The sequence below is a fragment of the Carettochelys insculpta genome, chromosome 17 (assembly GCF_033958435.1).
Source record: "Carettochelys insculpta isolate YL-2023 chromosome 17, ASM3395843v1, whole genome shotgun sequence".
NCBI lineage: Eukaryota > Metazoa > Chordata > Testudines > Carettochelyidae > Carettochelys > Carettochelys insculpta.
In genome coordinates, this window is record NC_134153.1 from 9,304,762 (window position 1) to 9,325,845 (window position 21,084).

Here is a 21,084-nt window from a genome sequence, read left to right on the forward strand (position 1 = left end):
AGTTTAGCACTTGACTCAGGACAGGTCAAGCAAAAGTAACACTGAGTGAGGAGCAGCTCCCATCTACCAACTACAATAGATGCTAGAGAGGAGGAAAATAGAGAGAAAATTGATCTTCCAGTGTTAGCAGGTTCTTTGACATTTAAACACCACTTCGGTGCTCTTCGGAGACTGAACATATTGCAAGGGTTAATACATTATGCTCTGCCAGGGTCCTGTACAACGTGTTAATTCTTAGAATTTCGGAATGCTGCCTAAAGAGTGGGACAGCAAATTAAGATAATATTGTGGATTTTCTTCCAAGCAGCTCTCCCAACAGTGAAAGTAGAGAGGGAACAGGACTTTACTCATGGGAGTGGTTACAAGGGGGAACTAGCCAGCACAAGGACTTTGGTAGGGATGTGCAGAGGCTTTCACGCTTAGGGATTAGCAGTGAGTTATTGACACAGCTGCACTTAAGATGTATTTTTAAATTCTATCCAGGACAAAGCTGGCTGAAAACATTTGGATGGAACAAGCTTTCCATTGGAAAATGCAGTTTTATCAAAACAAATGTTTTATAGAAATGTGCTGATTTTGATCACATCTTTGCTGGATAAATGTTTAAAATGAATCTTTTTGACCTCCTTGTTCCATTTCAACCTTATTATTTAGATTAATTTTGTTTTGACTTTTGTTATAAACATAGTATTGGGTTAATATTTAATATAAACAGAATGTCATATTTAATACTTTAGTCTTCTTGGGAAATCAAAACCACACAAAAACACTTAATATTTCTCATTGCAGTTCATTATTATTCATTCAATTCAGAATAGACTTTCTTACTGATTCAGGCCGAGGTGCTATTGATATATTAATTACAGTGAATAAGCTGGCTTCAGCTACAATTTTATTAGGAAAATGTTGAAAACCTGCTAAAATGTGCAGATTTCTTATTCCGTTTTGAAGAACAGAACCCATTTCAGTGGAAAAATATGGGAGCTGGGCAAAGCATTTTTACTGTGAGTTTCTTCCATGCACTTTTGCATCATTTGGAATTGGCAGAAACCTCTGTGAAATTGACTCCATTTTTATAAAACTATTTCATGAGAAATAGTTTTTCATTTGCTGAGTGTTGGGGGGAAAACCCCAAAGCAATTTTCACGCAGAGATTCACCTGTGTGAATTTCAAGGAAAACACTGAGGCAGAGGAAGGAAATGTAGTTTAAAGGACAGGTCACTTCATGGGGACTTGGAAGCTGTGACTTCAATTCCTGGTTGAGGCAGAGACTTCCTGTGTGACCTTGGACAAGTCACTTCAGGCCCATCTACAGAGGGCAAGGAGGGCAAAGGGGACAGTTTCCCCAGGGCCAGGGATTCAAAAGGGCCCAGAGTGCCTGCTGTCATTGCCACTGTGGTGGCTGTAGCGATGCCTGGAGCCCAGGGCCCTTTAAATCGTGGCTGGAGCCATGTGTGGCATGCCCAGTGTAGTGCTGCAGTCTCACTAGGGAAGGGTAATCCCGTCCCTTTCCACCAGAGGCCCTGCTCCTTTCAGGGGTGCTGACTTTCCCGCCCTTTACCTTGCACAGGGGCCCAGCAAATCTGTGGGCCCCAGAAAGTCACTTAATACATCTGATTTCTCCTTGTAATGTAGGGATAGCACTTTCCTGCTTCAGAGATGTGTCAGTAGAATCCATAGCTGGACACGCCAACAGTAATGTGACAAGGGCTATAACAGTGCATAGAGACAGGTCTACTCTGCTAATCATGTAGGCTAGAGGATGTTGCAGAAGTCTTCAAACCAAGAGACCTTGATCTCTTTTTCCCACCTGTTACCACATTAATATTTGGCACTGTATAAGCATTACTTAGTGGGCAAATGTAATTAACTCCCACACAAGCAGATGCGAATTCTCCTATCTTGTGTATCACCAAGCATCACTGAGTGCCCTGCTAGGGAGCTGTATGACTGGAGTTCCTGAGCAACTGGTCCAAACTAGTTTTTCTGCCTGTCTCAACTTATTCATGCAATGGATTTAATCTCTTTTAGTAAAGCATTTGTTATCCCTGTATGCTTCTGTCTTCCAAAGACTGTGCAGCCAGCTTCATGCCCTGCTAAATTCAGCTTGTTCTTTCTATGTGCTCAAGTTACTCAGTGGAAATCTTTCTGATGTACTGACAGCAGTCATTAGTAGATTGATTGATTGCAGGAAGTCTGGTATGAAAGTACAGCCATGAGATACTGTTAAACACCTCCCTCCAATTCCTCATGGGAAACATCAAAAACTGTACGATAACTTTGCTTTTACAGCACACATTTATTTTTCCCTTCTCTTCTCTCTTTGCTAAGAACATTTGTATGAAATCTGGATTGTACTCCTCGTCATCACTTCCTACCATTTATTATTGCCCTCACGTTATAATCATATACTCCTTAATTTCCAGTTCAATGCAGTTGACTGGATTTTCAGAATAGCTAAGTATTCATGAGCGGAGATAGATGTTTTAAAAGACCTGACTCAGGCAGGTAGAAGCAGGTGAATGCTTAAATCAGCAATGTCAAAAAAACTTAGACCCAGAATTTGCTTTTGTAAAAATAAGCTTTCACAAAGCTTAACTTAAGCTTTCACAAAGCTTAACAGACATGTTTCATCATTATTTTACATTGCAATGGAAAGCAAGTGGACTCAATTTCCACACCTGTGCATGTATACAAACTCCAATATATGTGTGCCAGCCTTGATTTGAAGAGGAAAAAACCATGTTGCAGTATTTACAGTCCAAGCATGACAGCACCCTTCTTAAGCCTGAGTAGTCAAAAACAAAAGTGAGACATGGTGAAAATGATTTGCCTGTTTCTATTCTCAAATTCTGGGAAATACATTTACAATGAAAAGAGATCAGTAGCTAGCCAGATGTTTTATGTAAGAAATAGTCAAAATATGATGGTGGGGAGGGGCAATATTTTAAATAGTTTTCAGTTTTTCTCCTTTTTTTAATTGAAATTTCAAGTGTCAATAAAAAAAATTGACGTTTCAATTTTTTTAAAAAATGTCACCAGCTCCATCAGCCTTGCTATCGAAGTGCAGTAGATCCATCCACGGGGGAGTCATTGTCATTTACTACTATTTGTTCACTTATTAGTGTAACTGCAGTGGCTAGTTTCCAAACCAAGTCCCCACAGTGCTAGATGCAATAGAAATATCTATCAAAAAGAGCAATTCCTGACCTAGAAAGCTTAGAATTAATCTGAGTTCTAGTCATGACCTTTCCAATGAACTATCTTTCCAGTGAGCAATCAGGTAGAAAAGATTTCACAAATGCTCACAGGAGACCATTTAAAATGAAGAAGGCAATTAAGGTTGAGTAGGGAGTAGGGTGTATTACAAATTGTTGTAACAAGGCATAAAACCAGTGTCTCCCTTATGTCCATGGTTGTTAGTGTCCAGCAGAGTTATGAATTTTGGTTCCCAAGCTTCACGTTGTGCCAGTTTCCACAGAGGAGGAGGAGTGAAAGGTCCAGGAAGGACAACAGAATTGCCAGACACATGGACAAAATGGGGGGCTCTGTGCTTATGGGAGGGGTGGGACCTCAGGCAGAAAGGGGCGGGGCTAGGGCCAGACTTCCACTGTCGGTAATTCAGTGCCACCTAGGGTTCTTGTGATGAATTAAAGGGCCTCAAGCTCTGGCCACTGCTGCTACCAAAATAGTAGCAGCAGCAGCAGCATGGAGTCCTATCCTCTTTTGAATCATTGGTCCCTGGGGCAGTTGCGCACTATTCCTCCACCCCACTCCCATAAGCAGACCTTGAGAGACTAGACCTGGGTGACTGCTTTGAGAAAATTACTCGCAGGTGGGCCATAGGTTGCGTTTGTCTTTCATCATTTTCCATGTGAGCTCATTGAAGAGCACAGCATTTTCTGATTTTATGTCAACTGTTGATAGGCCAGCTCACAGAATACATTTGTCCCTTATGTTTAACAATCTGTCCCACCTTGCATTTAGCTCAGAAAGACATTCTGTTTACTATCGCCAGACCTGAGTAGGAGCTCTTTGAAACTTGTCCCTTCCACAAACAGAAGCTGGCCTAATAAAAGAGATTCTTCTTTGAGTGATCACTCCTCTCCCCTCTGCCGTGAACCCCTTGACCTGTGGGATGTCATCAAGCACCAAATCCACCTGCAAGCCTCCCACCTGCCAAGGGCTCAGAACAGCCTGGCCAACCACCTCAGCTGCTCTTTTAACATCCACAGGTGGTTCCTCAGGACAGATATCATTCTCTCCATCTTCCGGAGGTGGGGGTTATCCCTACGTGGGCCTGTTTGCCATGAAAAGCAACAGGATGTGCCATGAGTTCTGCTCCTTTTGTAGCAACAGCTGCAGCTCCAGCATGGACAAGCTCCACTTTCTGTGAACAGGCCACCTGCTTTACACGTTCCCTCCCTTTCCCTGGTGCACAAAGTCTTTCTAAAAAATTTGGCATGATGTGATCTTCATTGCTCCAGTGTGGCCATGGCAACACTAGCTCATGGTGCTGCTCAGCTTCTTGGTAGACACAGCCATAGCTTTACTGCTGTACCCCAACCTTGTCACCCCGAACCATGGTGGGTTGAGCACCTGAACCTCTAGTTTCTCCCCACCTCACAGCATGGAGACTCTATGGCTAAATCCTCAAGAGCTTGGGTGCTCAGGCTCAGTTAGGGAGGATCTCTTGGGTAGCAGGAACCATATGCTAGGGACACATACATAGCTAAGTGGAAGTGCCTCTTTCTTTGGTCTCTCTAGGAAAGATTTTGGCCTCGAGTCTCTGCTACACCCTTGGTCCTCAATTACCCTTTACACCTAAAGGACCCAAGCCTGGTCCTGTCATCCCTTTAGGTTCATTTGACTGCCATTTCAGTTTTCATGGGTCTCCTTTTGTGGACTCCGCGTGAGGTGCTTTTTCAAAAGTATAGAATGGTTGTACCCTCAGGTTAAACATCCTTTACCTCCAGGGGACCTCAGCCTGGCCCTCTCCCAGTTCATGGGGTCTCCTTCTATGTCTTTGACTACCTGTCCCCATCCTATCGCTCATGGAAGGTCACCTTCCTAGTAGCTATAACTTCAGCCAGGAAGGTTTCAGAGCTCCAGGCCCTGTCTCTGCACCCCCATATATGGTGTTTTATAAGGACAAAGTTCAGCTCTGTCGCCATCCAGCCTTCCTGCCCAACGTGTTCTCCCATGTCTATGTGAACCAGGACATTTTTCTGCCTGTTCTTCTCCAAACCACATTCCACTTCAAGGGAGAGCTCCCTACACTCCTTGGATGTCGGGAGGATGTTAGCCTTCCACATTGAATGCACCAAGCCCTTTCGTAAGTCCCCAAACTGTTTGTTTCATTTGTATAATGGCTGAGGGGCTGCCTATCCCAGCATCTTTCTTCCAGGGTCACATTCTGCATCAGGACACACTATGCCCCAGCCTTGACAGGTCATTCCACTAGGGCACAGGCTTCCTTGATGGTATTCCTTGCACAGGTCCCTATTCAGGACATCTGCAGGGCTGCAATGTGGTCCTCCATCAAGAGATTTGCAATGCACTATGTCATCACCCAGCAGGCCCAGGATGATGTGGGGCTTGTCAGGGCTGTCCTTCAGATGCCTACATGGTGATCTCCAACCCTTCCTCCCAGGTACATTGCTTGCATATCACTATATCACTCAAAGAATTAAAAATGGTTACTTACCTTTTCTGGGTATTTCTGGGAATGTTCTGGGTCATTATAGGGGCTCTTTTGCATACTTGGCTTAATCTAATTCTTGACTGCCCCCACCGCCCCTTCTGCCCCTCTACTCTCTGATTTGCTCACCTTGATGATAATTTTCTGATTTGTCAACCTTGATTACTATTTTTGGTTGTCTGTGCCTTAAATATTGAGTCTGTTCTGGTCTGACTATGGTCTGAAGAAGTGGGTCTGTCCCATGAAAGCTCATCACCTAATCAATTATTTTGTTTCTCTTTAAAGTGCTACTTGCCCGCTTTTTGGCTTTAATAGTATATCGACTGGCACGGCTTCCTCTCTGTTACTTACCTTGGTAACTGTTGATCTTCAAGATGTGTGCCCGTGTCTATTCCAACTCCCACCCGCCTCCCCTCTGTTGGAAAGCCAGCAACAGGGAACTGAGGGAGTGGATAGTCAGCTGAGCTCTGTATACTGGGCCATGTAGGTGCTGTTCCAGGGGGCTCCACAACTGTCCCAATGGATAATGCTAGGTAAAAAGCCTTCCAACAATTATAGATGCGGTGCACGCACACCTGTTGGAATGCACATGAGCAACACCTCTCAAAGAACAACGTTACAAAGTTTTTTATCTCCCCCATTTTGTCTCTCTGAAAATAATATTGGTTGTCATGTTTTGCAGTGTCTATGTATTAAGCTAGTCACTGATAAGGAAATCTCTGTTTTAAAAATATGTTTTAATCTGGCAACAAATTATTGTGGGTTTTCTCAGATTTATTAATGTGGAGCTCTTAGCTCAGGGAAATGACACCCTCTGCCCTGGCTCTAAATGTTAAAGGATTTGCTAATTTTTCCTCTTTTCCATTACATATTTATTATCTGAGCAGTCCCATTCCAATCAGTGAGATTGTTCGTCATTGAAAAGTTAAGCATATGGCTCAGTATTCCCTGGGTCAAGCCTATAAGAAGACAAGCAACTCAGCTTATTTCACACCATCAATACTCTTGGAAAGGCTTCCCCTCCCCCCAGATAAATTGCTGCCTTTTTCATTTAAGTATCCTCCAGTAAGAGAGAACCAGTGAACTAGAAATACAGGGTGTGTACAATGGTACACGGGATGGGTTAAAAATCCTGATTTAGAAACAAAGTTTTGGAGGATGTTCATAAAGGTGTTTGAAGAAACTCATTCCCACCTGAACCCAGTGCCAATCCCACAAATTCAGGCCTGCACTTTAAAATGAATGTACAGATGGCCCATTACCAGGAAGCACTGTACAAATACAGGATGTCAGTCTTGTACGTGAGGGACATTAGTGCCAAAGCTCTTTCCTTGGCTGCTGTTGATATGTAAGAGTGATAAAACCTGGGAACAGACTGATGGTGCCTTTGGTACTTTGTTCCTTTAAATACCAATGCCTCCATCTTATCTGAGAAATCACTTTTTACTTAGATGCAGGAGAGGACTACAATAAATGTGAAGTTGTATAGACGTTAATAGTGATGGTCAATAATTGATTTTTTGTCTTGGCCTTTGCCTGCCACATTCTTACAGGGTCTTTGCAGTTCATGAAAAAGAACCAAAACTCCCCTCCACAATGCGACGTCAGGTAATCAAATGACGTCCTGTACCGGTTCAAATGCACGCAAGCTCATCAGACATCCAGTCAAAGGGCTCAGAAATGACAGAATGGATCTGGAGTAAAGCATCCCAAGCAAGAGCATGTATACTCCAACATGCACCTGCTGAAGAGTCTTTGTTAATGTTTCTTAGGGATCTGAGCTAAACAAAGGACAACTCTTCTTTGCCCAGTACAGATCTCATTCATAGGCAGAGCTGAGAAAATTCTCAGGATCACTCTGGAAGGTCCGGAGTTGCGGTCCTTGATTTGCACTGTGGTTTATTTTTGAAAGTTAGCTAGCAACCTCTGGTGGATAGAACTTGTAATATACAATCATCTACCAATCGCTGCCTGGTTTTCCTTCTGCATTAAGAACACGACAGAGTTTTTGCTGCATCAGTCTTAACGGAGGAGATTTTCATTAGGAAATCCTTCTATTCCATTCTCTGCAGATACTTAGACTGCTCTCCTTGCCATTTTATCTGAGCACCTTCTCGATATGCACTAATTAACATGACTAACATCTATCAGACATGATTTTGTTCTTTCCCCTCAACCTCTCCCTAGGAGGGAGAATTGTGCGTCTGTTTTTGATGGGGTCTGTGAAGGACTGCAAAATTCTTCATCCCAAAATGGAGATGCTACAAAAAGGATCCATGTCTTATTCATAATCTTGTCTGTAACTCTTTTCATGCTGAAGGTACCCCAAATACTTTACAGTTACTTACATCTAGTCCCTTTGAAATTGATCCACTTCCTGGATGGGAAGAAACTGAGACACAACCAGACCTGCGAATGGAGTAGAGAGCAAAAGAGTCAATTGCCCCGGGGCTCTGGTGGTACAAAAGGACCCAGAGTTCTGATCACCCCTGCAGCAGCAGCAGCAGCAGTGGCCAGAGCCCTGGGCCCTTTAAATCACTGCTGGAGTGCCACAGAGTGCAGTCTGGACAGTGCTGGGGGAGGTGTGCTGTGATGCCAGCAGCACTGAAAACTGGCTGCCCCAACCTACACCCCTTGCAGCAAAGGCCCATGTCCCTTCTGTGGGTGTGGAGCAAGGGCCCAGAGAGGCTGTCAGCTCCACTACACACACCTCACTAAACAACCGTGGAGGGAGGGAAATTTTAGCCAAGAACGCTTAGGGCTGGCTAACTGTTTTCACAAGAGTGCTGCAGAGTGTTTAATGTCTCAGCAGCCCAGAACAGGACTCTAAATTGCTACCTGATCAGAAAGGCCTAGTGGTAGGAAGGAGCTGAAGTGAGTTTGTTGTACGATGCTGGTTCCAGTATCTGGTTCCATCTCTGCATGATACTGGCTCAAAGAGCTGAGACCTAGCTCAAATGCTTGTTCCACCACACCAGCCATTCCCCCTCAGAGCAAACTGGGTGGTGTTCATTCTCCCTACTTCTCAAGGCTAGCTGAGCCGGTTCCACTGGTGTTTGAGTGGCCCTGGGAAGACAGCAGGTATTATTCTGACGTGAAGGTGGGGGTCAATCAGGAGAGTAACTACTGGATTTCATGGAGCTACAGCAGTGTTAGTGAGATCAGAATCAAGCCCTATAATAACTATTCTGCACCTGAACCTTAGACCATGAAGTCATGGAACGTCTGAGGAGCGTATATCACTGTGTCACCAGCAGAGATCACATACAATTTAGAGATGGAAGAACAACCCTGGCATCTAAGGAGATTCCCTTCAGAAATTCAAGAGATGCTGTGAAGTGGGATTTAAGGAGGGATTTGCAGGAGACAAGATGGGGCTTGACCCATGGGAAGTGGAATGCTGCTGGGCCAAGATCTTTGATTTAAAAATTATCCATATGTTCAAGCCCTCTGACCAGGATGTGAACCAATGTCTCTGAGTTGAGCTTCATTTAAACAGGCTTAGGTACAGCACTTCCTTCCCATCCCACCCAGTTTCCATGAAGATGTGTAGCATTAACTTAACTTACTTAAAACCGTGAACCCCAAGTGGGGTATAGGTCATCCACAAGACTCCTCCACCTGGTTCTACCTTGGGCAATGGCTTCAATCTGGCCCCATGAATATCCCAGTTCTTGTGCTTCCGTGACTGTAGATCTCCTCCATGTTATTCGGGGTCTTCCTCGGCTGCGTTTCCCCGAGGATTCAATTTTAGGGCATGTCGAACAATTCTGGATAAGGGTTTCCTCAAAGTATGTCCCAGCCATCCCCATTTTCTCCTTTTTATTTGGATCCCCACTGGCTCTTGGCCTGTTCATGTCCACAGATGTTCATTTGTGACTTTGTCTTGCCATCTTATTTGTAATATGTACCTCAGGCATCTATTCAAAAGCATCTGCAGTTTGCGTGTTGAGGACTTTGTGGTGCGCCGTGACTCACAGGCACACAGCAGGACGGACTTTACATTTGAATTGAAGATTCTCAGATTTGTTTCGACAGAGATGTTGCGTGATCTCCATACTGGCCACAGAGTTTGAAATGCTGCTGTGGCTTTGCCAATCCTGGATTTGATGTCTAGGTCAGTGTCACCATCTTTATTCACAGCACTACCTAGATAAGTAAATTGTTCGACGTCTTCCAGGGTCTCTCCCCCTAAAGTGATGTTGTCTTGTTTAGTGTGGTTGACCCTCATAGTTCTAGTTTTACATCTACTGATTTTCAGACCTGCCTTTGAGGCAGTGCTATCCAGTGCTGCAACTTTGCTGTCCATATGCTCATGCCGATGTGCCAGGAGAGCAATGTCATCAGCAAAATCGATATCCTCTAACTGACGAGAGAAGGTCCACTGAATACCTCTCTGGTGTCCGCTTGTTGTTTTTAGCATAATCCAATCCATAACTATAAGGAAAAGGAATGGTGAGAGTAGACATCCCTGTCTCACACCAGTTCGGACAGTGAAAGATTCCGTCAGAGTGCCATTATGTACAACCTGTCAAGTGGAGGGTTCGTAATTGGCTCAGATGAGATTAATGATTTTTTGGGGAATGCCATGATACAGCAACAGTCTCTGCAGTGTATTTCTCTACAATATCAAAGGCCTGTTCAAGGTCTATAAAAGTTATACACAGTGGGGAGTTCCATTGCAATGACTGTTCTGTGATGATCCTCAAGGTCATTATCTGGGCTACACATGATCTCTCTCTTGGAAAACCAGCTTGTTCATCCCTCAACAGCCTGTCAATCTCTGCTTTCATTCTCTCCTACAGGATCCTGTTAAAGACTTTCCCAGGAATAGACAGCAGAGTGATACCTCTCCAGTTTCTGCATTCATTCAAACTTCCTTTCTTGGGTATTTTAATTATATGTCCATGTTTCCTCAGTGTCCCATATTCTGCCAAAGAGTTCGTACAGCATGTCCATGGGGGTTTCAAGGTCTACCTCCACTGCTTCTGAGGAGATGCAGTCTGGCCCTGGAGCTTTTCCACTTTTCAGCAGAGAAATGGCCTTCTTTATCTCCTCCTTAGTTGGTCTGTCTGTATTTATTGGTAGTGGTATTGAAGCTGAGGGTAAGTCTCTGGTGGATCTATTGGTGCTGGGTGGAAATGTTCTTTCCATCAAGTAAGTTGCTCGGCTAGATTTGACAAGACTCTCCCATCCTTGTCCTTCATGGGATGATCTACTGTCCGTCTTGCACTTGCTAACTTCCTTGTGATATTACACAGTTCTTTTAGATTCTTCTGGCCTACGGCTTGCTCGGCTTGTTGTGCTAGTGCTTCCACGAAGTTCTTTTTATCCCTCTTTATACTTTTCTTCACTTCATTGAGTAGCATACCCTCATAAATTTGAAATGGGATTGGGATCTTTTTAATTCCCACTGATATGATGGACTGTAAGGCTCCCTTCATGCCGCTTAGGTTTATGATGTCAATAAAACTCCTGGAGCCCAGGCTGACAAGGTCTGTGATGATTGATAGCCTGTAGAAATGTTTCTAAAATCGCCATTGAAATGCCAATTAATAGGAAAAAAAATGAGTAGACTAACAAGGAATGTTACATAGAAGCTGGGAGTCTGACTTCAAACCATGAAACAAAGACATTCAGAATTCAATTCCTTCATTCTACATCATCCCTGATGGAACAGCACAAGTATGAGCTGCTTTAGATCTATTTGTCCATATTCGTTAGGTATTATTTGTACTCTAACTGTGGTGAGGGACGACAGTCATGGACCAAGACCACATTGTGCTAGATGCTGTGCAAACACAGCGTGAACAGGTGATCCTTGGTCCAAAGAGATGAGACGCAAAAGCGTAAGATGAGACAAGCAGTGGAGAGAGGCAGACAAGTACAAGAAACCAATGAGATATTGTCTGATTCTCAAACCTAGAGGGATAATATGGGCTGGAAGCAGGGCTGTCTTCATAATTTGAGGCCCTATGCAGTAATAGTAAACTGATGCCTGTAGGCCCAATGGCAGCTGGGGAGGAGGGTGATGAATTTTTAGAGAAGTGATTTTATAATCCTCCACAACACATGAATGAAATGTTTTTTAATCAAATTTTCACCTAAGGTCCTGCAGACTAACACAATAAATCCAGAAAACTGACAGTCTCTATCTGGGATTGGCCAATGCTTTTTAAATGGCTTTGTTAGCATCTGCATGGCTCTTTCACAGGTTCCATGTGCAGCTAATAGGCCGGGCAGCTTTTTCATTTAAGTTAACTAGATCCTCTCCAGAGGAAGCAGAGCCAGAGAACAGGGGTACAAAGAGGCGAGGGGGTGGACATTAAGACCCAGTAGTGCCCCCAAATTTTCAGGTGCCCCACCACGCACCTGCATATTCTGTGTGTCAGTAACGGTGTTCCTGACTGAAAGACATTGCACTGACTGTCTTTTAAAATATCTCAGTCAGAACCTTAGAACCCCGCTGTGCTTTCAGGAATGACCCTGTAAATCCAAAGTGATTCCTTTGGAGACAATTGTTCCAGTGTGACTGGCAGCAGCATTTGACCAAGTGTGAGAATTTTGGGGGGGTGGGCTGGGGCACAGGGAGGGGAGTTTTCTTGCCCTTTGAGTTAGTTTGGAAATACTGCCATCCACTTGGATGCTACAGTCCATTGTGGGCTTGACAGTGCATCAGCTCTTTTGTTTTTCATACTCCTGTCCCACGGTCCCATACAGCAGCATTCTCGGAGTGTCCAGTGGCACTGTCGGAAGTCACATCAGCTGCTTTATAGTGTTCCAGTATGGTGGAAAGAGAGCGCATTGAGAACAGTAGATCTTGCATCCTATCCACAGATTAGAGACTCAGTGAGCACTGGTAAAATCTCATTGTATTTACCTGAGTCACGGTAGTGCAACATTTCCAGTACTTGCCATGGGAAATACTAACAACATTTCTCTGAAATAGTTGTCAAGAGTTTAATAATGTCTCCTCTCATTTCAACCGTGCAACCAGCCCTGCCTGACTACAGGGCTGCTGTCTGAAGGTTTTCCTGAAATCCAACGCTCTGCCAGGCTGCTCCACAGCAGTTCCTGCTGAATGATGCTGGCCCAAGTAACGATCTTTCGTCAATACTATTGCCTTTACTTACACTACTGGGTACATGAGCCCAGCCTATTTCGCTGTCAGTCCATCGACACATCCCTCAACAAAACAGAATCATAGAACACTGGAACTGGAAGGGACCTCAAGAGGTCATCGAGTCCAGTCCTCCACCCTCATGGCAGGATCCAGTGCCGTGTAAACCACAGTTTGACAACCTGTGGATCCTGAGCCACATGTGACTCCGAGTGCTGCCGCCACTGAGTCCTCTTGCAGCTCCAAGGGCTGCGACTACTTAAACAAAACAAAAAAGTTCAGTTACCAGCTGTTAAACCAACTGAATTGAGGGATATTTTTTTTTGTTGTTGTTTATATGGCGGCAGCCTCTGGAGCCACTGAGCAGTCAGCTGTGGCAGGGAGCCCTGGAGGAGAAAGTTGTGGCAGGCCAGGGAGCCCTGGAAGAGAGCTGGCAGGCAGGGAGCTGCAGGGATGGGTAGGTGAGCTTAAGAACATAACAGCCATACTGGGTCAGACCATAGAAGCATCAAGCCCAACATCCTGTCTTCCAACAGTGGCCAGTGCCAGATGCCCCAGCTTGCCCTTACGGGAGCTGTGCTGCGGAGGAGGAGGCAGGATGGAGCAGCCACGGGGAGGCTGCGGCCATGGAGGAGCAGCGGCAGCACACAGAGCTTGTTGACAGGCAGGTTAATCCTGAGGATGGAGTGGGTGGGTTTGGGGCTGAGAGGGGTTAATCCTGAGGATCGGGTGGGTGGGTTTGGGGCTGAGAGGGGTTAAGCCTGTGGAATGGGGGACACTTGGGGCAGAGTGGGGTTAAACCTGGGGATGGGGGATTCAGTTTGAGGCTGAGGCAGGGAAAGCCTGGAGATGGGAGTAACTTAACTTTCTGACTGGTACAAATCATTGTGTGTGCGCTGTTCTTAAAATAGGGGTGCCAGAAAGTCTGATTTGATGTTATTTATTAAGGACTGTCTTATGTTCACGTGACGTGCATTGTGGCTCCTGAAATATTGCTTTTGTAACTGAATTTGGGGGAAAAAAGTCTCTTCTTGCTATTCTGGTTCCAGACCCCTGATCTAGATCATCCCTGGTAGATACTGATCTCGCCTGCTCTTCAATATCTCTAGTGATGGAGATGCCACAACTTTTCCTAGGCAATTTATTCCAGTGTTTAACCACCCTGACAGTTAGAAAGCTTTTACTAACATCCAACCTAAACCTCCCTTGCTGTAGTTTAAGCCCATTGCTTCTTGTTCTATACTCAGAAGCTAAGAACAATTTTTCTTCCTCCTCCTTTTAACGCTCTTTTAGGTACTTGAAAAGTGCTATCATGTTCCCTCTGTTGTTTTCTCTTTTCTAAACTAAACAAGCCCAGTTCTTTCAGCCTTTCCTCATAGCTCATGTTCTCTAGACCTTTAATCATTCTTGTTGTTCTTCTTTGGACCTTCTCCAATTTCTCCACATCCCTCCTGAAATGTGGTGCCCAGAACCAGACACAATACTCCAATTAAGGCCTAATCAGTGCAGAGTAGAGCAGAAGAATAACTCCTCATGTCTTGCTCACAACACTCCTGTTAATGAATCCCAGAAGCACGTTTGCTTCCTTTGCAACAGCATCACACTGTTAACTCATATTTAGCTTGTGGTCCACTATGACCCCTAGGTCCCTTTCTGCAGTACTCCTTGCAAGACAGTTGCTTCCCATTCTGCATGTGTGAAAGTGATTATTCCTTCCTTTTGCATTTGTACTGATTTAAACATCACTGCATTTACCTCAGACCATTTCTCCAGTTTGTCCAGATCATTTTGAATTATGACCCTATCCTCCAAAGCAGTTGCAACCCGTGCCACTTTGGTATCATCTGTAAATTTACTAAGTGTACTCTCTCTGCCAATATCTAAATCGTTGATGAAGATATTGAACAGAACCGGTCCCAAAACAGACCCCTGCGGAACCCCACTTGTCATGCCTTTCCAGCATGATAGTGAACCGTTAATACCTACCCTCTGAGAATGGTTATCCAAACAGTTATGCACCCACCTTATAGTAGCCCCACCTAAGTTGCAATTGCCCAGTTTGATAAGAAGATCATGTGAGACCGTATCAAATGCCTTACTAAAGTCTAGGCATATTACATCCACTGCTTCTCCCTTGTCCACAAGACTCGTTATCCTATCAGAGAAAGGTAATAGCCAACATGGATGTGTAAAGAGCAAACCATACCAAACCAGTCACCTAATTTTCTTCCAGGTGTTTGCAAATGAATTTCTTCATTACTTGCTCTATTTTCTTTCCTGGAGCAGAAGTTAAACTGACTTGTCTGTCACTCTGGGGGTGGTTATTATTCCCCTTTTCATAAATGGGCGCAATATTTGCCCTTTTCTGGCCTTCTGGAATAGCCCCAGATTTCCAGCACTTTTCAAAGATGATTGCTAAAAGCTCAGTTACCTCCTCTATCGGTTTGTTGCATATTCTAGGATGCATTTCATCAGGTCCTGGTGACTTGCAGACATCTAATTTTTCTAAGTAATTTTTAACTTGTTCTTTTTTTCTTTTATCTTCTAAACCTATCCCCTCCCCACTAGCATTCACTTAGTTAGGCATTCCTTCATCAGACTTCTTGGTGAAGACTGAAACAAAGAAGTCAGTAAGCACCTTTTCCATTGCCAAGTTTTCTGATGTTATTTCTCCCAAAATAAGCTATCTGCAGGGAATGAGCAATGGTAAAAGGGGACAAAAGAGGCTTTGTAGCTCTTTGTTCTTTTAGAATCCTCCTGTGGGGCTATGGGTCAATAGTAGGGATCCCTGAGTCATCTTTTTATAGCCCCTTTCCACGAAGACAAGCAAAGTGTTCCATGAGAACGTGGTGCAACAAATAGTCCTGACAGGTCCCTCAAGGACCACAACTGATTGGATGGCTTGTTTCCTTAGCCTGTTTCTGACCTGATCCAGGCGTGTGACTACGCTGCTTGGAAATGGCAGCACCTCCGCACCCAAGGCAACCTGGCATGACACCAGCAAAGGGTGAATTCAAGTTTTGCATCCGAGTATGGCATAAGGAATCGGTAGAGGCTGCCAGCATGATGAATTTAGGAACATCACCATGGATGGCTAGTACTGAAGCAGACTCTCTTGATGAGCCAGATCCTCAGCTGGCGTATATCAGTGTAGCAACATTGACATCAATAGACCTCCGTCCGTTTATACCAGCCGAGGAGCCTGCCAATTACCTGAGGGCTGAGATCCTCTGGGTAGCTACAGGACAGGTCTGAAAAGGACAAGAGCAGTGTAGTCTTCCCCACCCTGGCTGTTCCAGCAAAATACTTCTGCCCTATTTAGAGGAGCCTCCTTCGGGGACAACAGTGGAGTTTAATCTTCCCGCCCACTTGGTCTGGAGCTTGTCTGCACAGTTTGCACCAGTTGTGATGATGGCCTTTTGTGGGTGTTTTATTTCCTTAGACCTGTGGTGTTCAATACACTAACCACTAGTCACATGTGGCTATTTAGCCAGTTGAGAGTGACTAGTTGGCTTGAACAATAAATATATTTTCAGACAAACAGATATTTTGGAGCATAAGGTTTCATGGGCAAAGACCTGCTTCATCAAATGCATCTGGTGAAGCAGGTCTTTGCCCATAAAAGCTTATGCTCCAAAATATCTGTTAGTCTATAAGGTGCTACAGGACTTCTTGTTGTGTTTGAAGATACAGACTAACTCGGCTACCTCTCTGGTATAGTTTCAGAATAATGTGGCTAGTTTGCTGTAGCAGTAGCCTCTGTAGTAACTACCTCTTCAGAACTGGCTGGACACCACAGCATTAGATAAATGTTTTCATATGCCTTTAGCTCAATGGATGGCCTCTGCGGCTATGTAACCTGCAGGAGACCTTTTTGCCATGTCCTTTAGATGCAGAATCTCCAAGCCTACTGCAGAGGCAGTTACTCTGAACTGAAATACAACAGGGTAAGTCTACGCTCAGGAAATAAGTCTATTTCAGGTATGAAATTCTAGCTATGGCATTTTCACAGTTAGAATCAATGAATCAGAGTCAACTTACTTCTCTCATGAAGTCTGAGCCTCTCTCATCTCACCATTGATGTCCCTTACTCCACACTAGCGCATGGACTACAGGGGTCGATGGCCAAGCCCAGAGAGGTTGATTTTTGCCACGTCTTCACCAGACATGCAAAATCGAACTCCGGAAGATTGAACACCAGCATGTCGATCTTCCAGTAAGTCTAGGCAAGCCTTTAGATGCAGAATGTTACAGGAAGCAGGTCCCTGTTTGCTCACTCTGTCTTTCTCATAAGCTACGTCTACACGTGAATGCTATTTCGATGAATAATGTCTACACGTCCTCCAGGGCTGGTGCCATCGACGTTCAACGTCGACGTTGGGCAGCACTACATCGAAGTAGGCGCTGCAGGGGAGCGTCTACACACCAAAGTGGCCCACATCGAAATAAGGGTGCCAGGAACAGCTGCAGACAGGGTCACAGGGAAGACTCAACAGCAAGGCGCTCCCTTAAAGGGCCCCTCCCAGACACACTTGCACTAAACAGCACATGATCCACAGAGTCAACAACTGGTTGCAGACCCTGTGCATGCAGCATGGATCCCCAGCTGCTGCAGCAGCAGCAGCAGCCAGAAGCCCTGAGCTAAGGGCTGCTGCACACGGTGACCATGGAGCCCCGCAGGGGCTGGAGACAGCGTCTCTCAACCCCTCAGCTGATGGCCGCCATGGCGGACCCCGCTATTTCGATGTTGCAGGACGCGGATCGGCTACACTTGCCCTACTTCGACGTTCAACGTCAAAGTAGGGCGCTATTCCCATCTCCTCATGAGGATAGCGACTTCGACATCTCGCCGCCTTATGTCGATTTCAACTTCAAAATAGCGCTCGCCACATGTAGACATGGCGGGTGCTATTTCGTAGTTAGCACGGCTACTTTGAAGTAGCCGGCACGTGTAGACGCAGCTATACTGTGTCTCGCTATCCTTTCTTTCTACTCTCTTCTCCTTAGTCTGGAGTCAAAGTCCTTTAGATTGTAAATGTGCATTTTGCACATTTCCATTGTCCAACAGAGCAGCCCTCCGGAAGCACATCAGTCCTTCTGCGGTGGAGAAATCAACTATCAAGTAATCAAGAAATGCATTTTGGTTTCTTGCTTGTATGCAAGAACTTATTTGTATAATGAGCTATTTGTTTTCATATAGGGAGAAAAAGACAAGATTTCTTCCCCCAAAGCCTTATCTGTGCTATTATTTTTTGCAAAGCAGCCCACTCTGGTATTGCCTCCAACTCTGTCGGTGGTGCCAGCAATGGTGGAAGCTCTAAAGTTTTCACTGTGACACCATCAAGACCTCTGTGGCCAAGGACAGGTGGGCCAGGTGATTAAAAACATGGTCCCATCCACACTAGCATTCTCACTGATACAAGTGTATCAAAGGCGGCGCAACAAGAAGCGCTTAAGAGCACGTGGTTTAATGCAGGGGTCTACAACCTTGCTGAGGCAAAGTGCCGAAATTTGACCTTTTGACCTCTATGTACAGTCCACGTGCCAGTGATGCTTTTTAAAGTCACGAATAGTCCTATTTACAACAGCTTCTTTGCTAAATAAATTAAGATGCAGAACTTTACCATTTAGGTGGTGGTTGGGAGCATTAGCTGGTCTTTTGTTAATCTCCAGGTGACATGGCTTTGAGCAAGCTCCTGGCTGCATGGGGGAGGATGTGTGGGACTGAACTCCTGCCTCATGTACCGATGAAAATCTGCTCGCAGGCTGCTTTTGGCACCAGTGCCTGGGGTTGCTGACCCCTGGTTTAGTGGATTGTGCACTGGCTTGGGAGTCGGGAGACTCGTATTTGTAATCTTAGCTCTGCCAATGGCCTTGGGTTGGCATGCTTTGGCTCTGTGCCTCAGTTTCCCCACATGCACATCCCCTTTGTCTGTCTTTTCATTTAGATCGTAAGCTCGCTCTGGTGCACTAACTATCTCTGTTAGCCCAACGGGCGCCCTCCACCTCGTTTGGGGCCATGTGACTATTCTATTATTAGTAATGATTTTCCCCCAACAATGTCTAATGTACACAGAGTGGGGGAGTCAGCAACCTTTTAAGCAGCTTGTTCAAACTTCCCGTGAGTAGAAGGGTTAAGCAGGATGTCACTGCGCTTTCTCTGGAAAACAGCTGTGTTCTGTAAAAAGCAAAGAAAAATTCCTACTTTAATGGCCTTATTTAAATGGGATGGTTTGTTAGCATGGTTGAGTTCAACCAACAGCACAAGTTGAACTGTAATTGCAGGAAAACAATCAAATCTCTATCTGAGTTCATAACTAACTGGTCTTGCCACTTTTTTGTATTATAGCAGAACTTGTTTGGCAGCTTTGACTAAGCTGTGCTGCCTTTCTGCTGCTGGGTTAAAGAAACGGAAACCTGTAGAGCAAGTTGGACTGCAAAGAAAAATTATGGTTTATTGTCTGTGCAAGTTCACCGGCACTGCTCCCTTCTATCTCCTGCCTACCAACTGACGGGCGATTGACTGTGACTTAACGCAAGCGATGGCCAGATGGGTCGAGAGAGACGAGCAGCGTGAGTAACATTGTGCGTGGAGTGACCTCTATCTATCCAGGGCATCCTGGGCAAAGTCATAGAACAAGGAGGGAAAGAGCGAACTAGTTTTGTGCCCACAATGGAGGAAGGGTGACAGAGGAGAGCACTTAAGCACTCAGGACTATTGAACTGCTGGCACTCAGTGCCTTGTATCAGGTTCTGTTCAATGTTTAACTGAATGCGTGCAGTTGTTCAGGAATTTTGGGCTGTAATCCAGGAGGGGTGAGGGAAAGTTCCCCTTCCAATTTTGGTAGGAGGTCTAGAGCAATTTGGATTTCTACTGCATCAGTCTGCTCCAGAGGTGGAAAAAGCACCCAAAAGTTGAGTAAAAGTGCTTTCACTTCCGGATGCTTGAGTACAATCAAGATGTGACACGTGTGTGTGTGTGTGTGTGTGTGTGTCAAGTATCGGAGGGGTAGCCGTGTTAATCTGGATCTGTAACAGCAACAAAGGGTCCTGTGGCACCTTATAGACTAACAGAAAAGTTTTGAGCAAGCATCTGATGAAGTGAGTCTGTGCTCACAAAAGCTCATGCTCAAAACTTTTCTGTTAGTCTATAAGGTGCCACAGGACCCTTCGTTGCTCTGGGTGTGTGTGTGTACTTTTACTCAAGTAGTTCTCCAAAGGGGCAAGGGTAACTTGTACTGAATTATATTTCCCCCAAAACTTCCGTACTTTTGCTCAAGGCACTTTTGAGGTACTTTTTCCACCTCTGGCCTGCTGCAAAGTGAGAGGGAGACAGCTTGGCACAGCACTTGAGCTACCCACGCCAGCAAAGATCCACTTTGAGATACAATTCGATTTCCCTGGATTTTGGGCTTCGTTGTCCACATCGGTCTCTTTGCTAAATCATGCTGCAGCTGGTCAAAAACTGGAGGGCAAAAAATGGGGGGATTTTCACACACCAAAAAAAAAGCTTGAAAATGATCTTCCCTGTGGGTTTTTCAGCAACATCAGAAATTTTGGTGGTCCCTGGCATTTCCTATTCAGAACCTGTAGATCAAATCTAAATCAAGCTGAAATAAATGATCATGTCTCTCACTGGAGCAGGGTCCCCAGCAGACTGCTGCAACCTACACAAACAGAGTGGTTCGTGGGTGCCAGTGCTTGAAAAATGTATGGGGACTTCTGGAGAACCCCTTGCAGAACAGCATTGGGACAGGATGGAAGAAGTGTTAAAACGCTAAATTTAAGACAGTTGTCGTCTATTGGACGTTGTGCAAAACAGCTGCTGTGGGCACTGAGTCATTGTCTACTCCAGCCATATCTCAGCTGCTTTACTGAAGAGGTAGCATGGATGCCACAATCACAGCTTTGCCAGAATGATTTGATTTTGTGGATTTAAACCTCTGGAGAAACAGTACTCACTCTTCCACCTTTTTCTGTTTCCTTTCTGTGTAGCTCTTACAGCTCACAGCACTGCACAGGTATGTCAGGGCTCTAACAGAGCATGCAGTGTAGGCTGGTAGATGGAGCATTGGGTTGAGTTTTGTAAGAGCTAGATTCTTTTTGCAGCTCTGATTGAACTTGGAAAAGTGGCTTCCAATGCTCTGTGCCTCAGTTTCCCCATCTGCAACATGAGGGACAGTGTCCCATTGCTCCATTTGCACTTTTTAAAATGCAGTAAGTTTTGTAGAAAGCATTTAGCTGACCCAGCCAAACTGTGAA

At 44.9% G+C, this 21,084-nt stretch overlaps 1 protein-coding gene across 3 annotated transcripts in view; it reads left to right on the forward strand.

Moving 5' to 3' along the window:
* RBBP8NL (RBBP8 N-terminal like) overlaps positions 1-21,084 on the forward strand; it is a 126,763-nt gene that overhangs the window by 54,692 nt on the left and 50,987 nt on the right. Inside the window, exon 2 of one of the 3 annotated variants that reach the window (XM_075011863.1) lies at positions 19,175-19,395. The exons of the other annotated variants lie outside the window; for them this stretch is intronic. The gene's annotated coding sequence lies outside the window, so the exon portion shown is untranslated. The remainder of the gene's footprint in view (positions 1-19,174; positions 19,396-21,084) is intronic. 3 annotated transcript variants of the gene reach the window in all.